This window comes from Nomia melanderi, unplaced genomic scaffold (genome assembly GCF_051020985.1).
Source record: "Nomia melanderi isolate GNS246 unplaced genomic scaffold, iyNomMela1 scaffold0474, whole genome shotgun sequence".
Classification (NCBI taxonomy): domain Eukaryota; kingdom Metazoa; phylum Arthropoda; class Insecta; order Hymenoptera; family Halictidae; genus Nomia; species Nomia melanderi.
The window spans coordinates 12,501-20,000 of NW_027475589.1; the positions used below are offsets into that span (position 1 = coordinate 12,501).

General features: G+C 50.0%; 1 non-coding gene across 1 annotated transcript; it reads right to left on the minus strand.

The window, feature by feature from the left end:
- Window positions 1-1,756: 1,756 nt before the first annotated feature.
- On the minus strand, window positions 1,757-1,911 carry LOC143176280 (5.8S ribosomal RNA). Its single transcript, XR_013000854.1, has one exon. It is a non-coding gene; the product is annotated as a 5.8S ribosomal RNA (ribosomal RNA).
- Between the last annotated feature and the right edge of the window lie 5,589 nt (window positions 1,912-7,500).

Here is a 7,500-nt window from a genome sequence, read left to right on the forward strand (position 1 = left end):
AGACGATCTCGCGCTCCGGTTAACTTTAACGCCCGTCCGAGAAGAATTTTCGGGGACTGGACGACCGAAGCGGATCTCGCGCGGTCTCGCGATCGACAGTGAAGAGAAGTGCAGAAGAGGAAAAGAAGACACGACAAACACACACCATGGGGCGACCGACGCGTTCGTTTCAACGCTTTCGCACAAAGTCGGCGGCGGTTATATATTTATATCATTATATTCCGGCGGACGGGACGCGACGTTCGAAAGCCTCGCCAAAGAGGAGCTCCTGCCTCTTCCTCTCTCTTTTCTACGAGAAAAGATAAACGTATTTTACGGGGATACGGAAACGTTACCACGTGGTGTCACACACGATCGTCCGTCTCTTCTCTATAGCAGAAACCGATAAAAATACACCTCCCGAAAGAGAGTATATGGTGATTCTTTTTATATATATATATTTCGAAATACAACTGAACGTGGCGGAAGCGCACGGTGGTGGTCCAGCGAGGACACGCGACGACGGGGAATAAGAACTATTCGACCCGTTACGAATACGCATGCTCGTCCCGCACGATTTTAACACACACCGTGTTTTTCTCCAGTCGTCAAAGCGTTCGTGCGTCGAATTCGAAAAATAAAAAAAAAAGAAAAACACCTTTTCTCTCTCTCGGGGTAAAAGAGTCGATGTGTATTGTGTATAAAGGTTCTGCGAGAAGTCTCGTTTTGACGTGTGTTCCGCCGATAACGACGATCCTCCGAAACGGGGATACAGAAACGTTACACCTCACAACACGATCTCCGTCTCTTCTCTATAGCAGAAACCGATAAAAATACACCTCCCGAAAGAGAGTATATGGTGATTCTTTTTATATATATATATTTCGAAATTCAACTGAACGTGGCGGAAGCGCACGGTGGTGGTCCAGCGAGGACACGCGACGACGGGGAATAAGAACTATTCGACCCGTTACGAATACGCATGCTCGTCCCGCACGATTTTAACACACACCGTGTTTTTCTCCAGTCGTCAAAGCGTTCGTGCGTCGAATTCGAAAAATAAAAAAAAGAAATACACCTTTTCTCTCTCTCTCGGGGTAAAAAGAGTCGATGTGTATTGTGTATAAAGGTTCTGCTGCGAGAAGTCTCGTTTTGCCGTGTGTTTCGGTAACGACGATCCTCCGAAACGTACATCTCATTCGTAAGAGAGGAAGAAAACAATCTCCCTGGGGCCAGTCGGTAATATACCGACATACGACGTGTCGTGCACATCCGTCTCACGCACGGTATACAAAATATGAATAAAACGTGTGTAGTCTCTCTCTCTCGACTTCTTAATATTTTCTTTCACCTCTGACGCATCATTTCAGGTGACGTCGGGAGCGCGGGAAAAAAAATTTTTCTAAACACACGAAACCGTTCATCTCACGAACAGCCGAAAAAGTTGTCGCTCAGATCCATATCGCAGTGGAGCGGTATCCGCGGGCGGTCGTAATTGAACGACGCACGACGCCGCGAACACTCACGCGAGTCCATACAAACGATTCCGATCGTTTTGCAACAACTAGAACGTACACTGTCCGTGAAATTCACAGAATTTTCGCGTGTCCGCGACAAACGCCGACGAGACACCCATCGTTCGCTCGTACGTAGCATCCTTCTCTTAACCCGACTCAGAGACGTTCTTTGCGCCCTTCGGTAAAAAAACGTTCGATCCGAAGAGGTGAACGACGGCGGGGATTTGACAGAGCTACGCAAGCAGTGTATGGTACGTAAACGACCCTCAGCCAGGCGTGGTCCAGGAATTGTATCCGTGGACCGCAATGTGCGTTCGAAATGTCGATGTTCATGTGTCCTGCAGTTCACACGTTGACGCGCAATTAGCTGCGTTCTTCATCGACCCACGAGCCAAGTGATCCACCGTTCAGGGTAATCGTATAAATTTTATATTTCACATATATAATTTTATTCTCACTTGTTCGACCTAATATCTCTCTTCTTTCAAAGAGAAGATAAAAGTTGATACCTGAATCTCCGACCAGCGCGCGAAGGAGATTCAGGCGTCGCCTTGGAGACGACACCGAAGCCTTTCGAGACGAAAAACGTTCAAGTAATATGTATATATTTCTCGACGTTCCGGGCGTATAGTGCATTCAAAAACCCGCGAAAGACGCAGAAGACTCGCACGCGTGGAAACGACGGGGATATATTTTGTATCCTACCCGATACTGAATCCATCGCGTGCAGTCGACCCTCGCGTTCTTCCGATCAGACGCATCTATTGTTGCGCGCATGTTTTCGCGTCGCATCGCGCGAAACGTTGCACGAATCGTACCGATCGATCGATTGAAAGCAAATAATGAAAAAAGACTTCACAGCTGGCTCTTTGCCGGTCATTCGTCCCATGTTATCTCTTGCCGCGAAATTGGCGCGCAAGAGTTGGGTGTCAGACGCGCGGCTTTAAAACGAGCTTCACGGCCGGTCCCTTCGTTACCGCTTTCGTTCTTTCTCTCGGAACGACCATGAACGAACACGACGAGCGACGCTACGGCATACACACGTCCACGGATTCGATTAAAAAAACAGACTTCACAGCTGGCTCTTTGCCGGTCATTCGTCCCATATTATCTCTTGCCGCGAAATTGGCGCGCAAGAGTTGGGTGTCAGACGCACGGCTTTAAAACGAGCTTCACGGCCGGTCCTCTCAATTCCGTGTACGGTACACGCAAGATGCGGGTTCCACTTCCAGACTACCCGGTCCCTTCTCTCTACGAGAATCGATAGTAGAAGAACGGCTCGAAAACGCGTCTCAGAGACTAGGGGAAAAGAAGCGGTATGCGAGCGAAACGAAAACGCATTATGGAAACGTCGCGAAACAATGTTCGACGGTTGCTCGGTTCCAATCGTGCGGCCGTTTCAATTTCTCGTGCGCTTCACCGTCCCTCCGTAACTCTGGCCGATCGCGTATACCGAAGAGCCGACACGCGCAAAAACCACAGGCATTGTATACTGTGTATATATATATATATATGTTACAGTCACAGCCTTCGCGCGTTTTACTCTCCGACGCGGGGTTTCCACGACGAAAGAGAGACAGTTTCGTGGCGGGTGACTCGGCCGAATCGCTACGACGGGTATTTCTATTATAGAACGAATCATCGCCACCCTTTACCAGTGCCCGACGAAGGAATCACAAGGTCATCTGGAGTTTACAATGCCAGCGACGGTAATTCCAACGAAGACCCGATAAGTCAACTCATCGTTCTATTTCTCCCCGTACAGAAAAGCGAATCGACGCTAATGCACCTCGCGCAAGCACGAACGTTCTCTTCGCGTGGATCGTCCCATCGTCCAAAGATGTAAAGACGCATTGGAGATCGTGGTCTCTGGCGGGCTCATTGCACGCCCCACTGCATATCTTTCCTCGAATCGAGAATGATTCGTCCACTAAGGCTGCGAAACTACGCGTCGAGGAAACTAGGGGAAAGAAGCGGGATGCGAGCGAAACGACAATACATTATGGAAACGTCGCGAAACAATGTTCGGCGGTTGCTCGTTTCCTCCTGCGGACGTTTCATTGCTCGGGCGCTTCACGTCCCTCCGTAACCTTCGCGCGATCGCGTGCCCCGGAGAGCCGGCAACCGGTGAACCACAGGCGTATAAACTATAGTCTTCTATAGCAAGCCTTCGGCGGTTACTCTCCGACGCGGGGATTCCACGACGAGAGAGAATTTCGTGGCGGGTGACATCGGTCGAAACGCTACGACGGGTATTTCTATTATAGAACGAATCATCGCCACCCTTTACCAGTGCCCGACGAAGGAATCACAAGGTCATCTGGAGTTTACAATGCCAGCGACGGTAATTCCAACGAAGACCCGATAAGTCAACTCATCGTTCTATTTCTCCCCGTACAGACAAGCGAATCAACGCTATCGCACCTCACGCATGCACGAACGTTCTCTTCGCGTGAATCGTCCCATCGTCGAAAGATATAGCCGCTTGGAGATCGTGGCCCATCAAGTTCTTCCGTAACTCCTGCGCGATCGCGTACCCCGGAGAGCAGGCAACCGGTGAACCACAGGCGTATAAACTATAGTCTTCTATAGCAAGCCTTCGCGTTTACTCTACGACGCGGGGATTCCACGACGAGAGAGATTTTCGTGGCGGGTGACACGGCCGAATCGCTACGACGGGTATTTCTATTATAGAACGAATCATCGCCACCCTTTACCAGTGCCCGACGAAGGAATCACAAGGTCATCTGGAGTTTACAATGCCAGCGACGGTAATTCCAACGAAGACCCGATAAGTCAACTCATCGTTCTATTTCTCCCCGTACAGAAAAGCGAATCGGCGCTATCGCACCTCACGCAAGCAGGAATGATCTCTTCGCGTGGATCGTCCCATCGTCGAAAGATGTAAGACGTACAGAAATCGTGGTCCATCACGATTATTCGTAACTCTCCGAGTCGCGTATCTGAGAGTAGGGCAAACGGAGAACCACAGGCATAAATAATACTATATATTTCTTATATAGTTAGCCTTCGCGTTTTACTCTCCGACATGGGGATTCCACGACGAGAGAGAGTTTCGTGGCGGGTGACTCGGCCGAATCGCTACGACGGGTATTTCTATTATAGAACGAATCATCGCCACCCTTTACCAGTGCCCGACGAAGGAATCACAAGGTCATCTGGAGTTTACAATGCCAGCGACGGTAATTCCAACGAAGACCCGATAAGTCAACTCATCGTTCTATTTCTCCCCGTACAGAAAAGCGAATCGACGCTATCGCACCTCGCGCGAGCACGTAACTACTCTTCGCGTGGATCGTCCCATCGTCGAAAGATGTAAGACGCACGGAAATCGTGGCCCATCAACGTTTTTTTGTAACTCTGCCGATCGCGTATCACAGAGCCGAGACGCACATACCACAGGCGTATAATACCGTTTTCTTTCGTATGGTAAGCCTTCGCGTTTACTCTTCGGCGCGGGGTTTCCACGTCGAGAGAGACTTTCGTGGCGGGTGACATCGGTCGAAACGCTACGACGGGTATTACTATTATAGAACGAATCATCGCCACCCTTTACCAGTGCCCGACGAAGGAATCACAAGGTCATCTGGAGTTTACAATGCCAGCGACGGTAATTCCAACGAAGACCCGATAAGTCAACTCAACGTTCTATTTCTCCCCGTACAGAAAAGCGAATCGACGCTGTTGCACCTCACGCAAGCACGAACGTTCTCTTCGCGTGGATCGTCCCATCGTCGAAAGATGTAAGACGCACGGAAATCGTGGCACATCACGTGTTTTCGGAACTCTGTCGACCGCGTATCTCAGAGACGACGCGCGCGAACCACTGGCATATACTATTATATATCGCGTTTTACCCTCCGACGCGGGGATTCCACGACGAGAGAGAGTTTCGTGAGCGGGTTGACTCGGAAGAAACGCTACGACGGGTATTTCTATTGTAGAACGCATCATCGCCACCCTTTACCAGTGCCCGACGAAGGAATCACAAGGTCATCTGGAGTTTACAATGCCAGCGACGGTAATTCCAACGAAGACCCGATAAGTCAACTCAACGTTCTATTTCTCCCCGTACAGAAAAGCGAATCGACGCAATCGCACCATACGCGTGCACGTAAACAACTCTTCGCGTGGATCGTCCCATCGTCGAGAGACGTAAGTTTTCATAGTATGAATTCGCGTTTTACTCTCCGACGCGGGGATTCCACGACGAGAGAGAGTTTCGTGAGCGGGTTGACTCGGAAGAAACGCTACGACGGGTATTTCTATTATAGAACGAATCATCGCCACCCTTTACCAGTGCCCGACGAAGGAATCACAAGGTCATCTGGAGTTTACAATGCCAGCGACGGTAATTCCAACGAAGACCCGATAAGTCAACTCAACGTTCTATTGCTCCCCGTACAGAAAAGCGAATCGACGCAATCGCACCATACGCGTGCACGTAACAACTCTTCGCGTGGATCGTCCCATCGTCGAGAGACGTAAGTTTCCATACTATGAATTCGCGTTTTACTCTCCGACGCGGGGATTCCACGACGAGAGAGAGTTTCGTGAGCGGGTTGACTCGGAAGAAACGCTACGACGGGTATTTCTATTATAGAACGAATCATCGCCACCCTTTACCAGTGCCCGACGAAGGAATCACAAGGTCATCTGGAGTTTACAATGCCAGCGACGGTAATTCCAACGAAGACCCGATAAGTCAACTCAACGTTCTATTACTCCCCGTACAGAAAAGCGAATCGACGCAATCGCACCATACGCGTGCACGTAACAACTCTTCGCGTGGATCGTCCCATCGTCGAGAGACGTAAGTTTCATAGTAAGCCTTCGGCGTTTTACTCTCCGACGCGGGGATTCCACGACGAGAGAGAGAGTTTCGTGAGCGGGTTGACTCGGAAGAAACGCTACGACGGGTATTTCTATTATAGAACGCATCATCGCCACCCTTTACCAGTGCCCGACGAAGGAATCACAAGGTCATCTGGAGTTTACAATGCCAGCGACGGTAATTCCAACGAAGACCCGATAAGTCAACTCAACGTTCTATTTCTCCCCGTACAGAAAAGCGAATCGACGCAATCGCACCATACGCGTGCACGTAAACAACTCTTCGCGTGGATCGTCCCATCGTCGAGAGACGTAAGTTTTCATAGTATGAATTCGCGTTTTACTCTCCGACGCGGGGATTCCACGACGAGAGAGAGTTTCGTGAGCGGGTTGACTCGGAAGAAACGCTACGACGGGTATTTCTATTATAGAACGCATCATCGCCACCCTTTACCAGTGCCCGACGAAGGAATCACAAGGTCATCTGGAGTTTACAATGCCAGCGACGGTAATTCCAACGAAGACCCGATAAGTCAACTCAACGTTCTATTACTCCCCGTACAGAAAAGCGAATCGACGCAATCGCACCATACGCGTGCACGTAACAACTCTTCGCGTGGATCGTCCCATCGTCGAGAGACGTAAGTTTCCATACTATGAATTCGCGTTTTACTCTCCGACGCGGGGATTCCACGACGAGAGAGTGTTTCGTGAGCGGGTTGACTCGGAAGAAACGCTACGACGGGTATTTCTATTATAGAACGCATCATCGCCACCCTTTACCAGTGCCCGACGAAGGAATCACAAGGTCATCTGGAGTTTACAATGCCAGCGACGGTAATTCCAACGAAGACCCGATAAGTCAACTCAACGTTCTATTGCTCCCCGTACAGAAAAGCGAATCGACGCAATCGCACCATACGCGTGCACGTAACAACTCTTCGCGTGGATCGTCCCATCGTCGAGAGACGTAAGTTTCATAAGTAAGCCTTCGGCGTTTTACTCTCCGACGCGGGGATTCCACGACGAGAGAGTGTTTCGTGGCGGGTGACTAGGCCGAAACGCTACGACGGGTATTTCTATTATAGAACGAATCATCGCCACCCTTTACCAGTGCCCGACGAAGGAATCACAAGGTCATCTGGAGTTT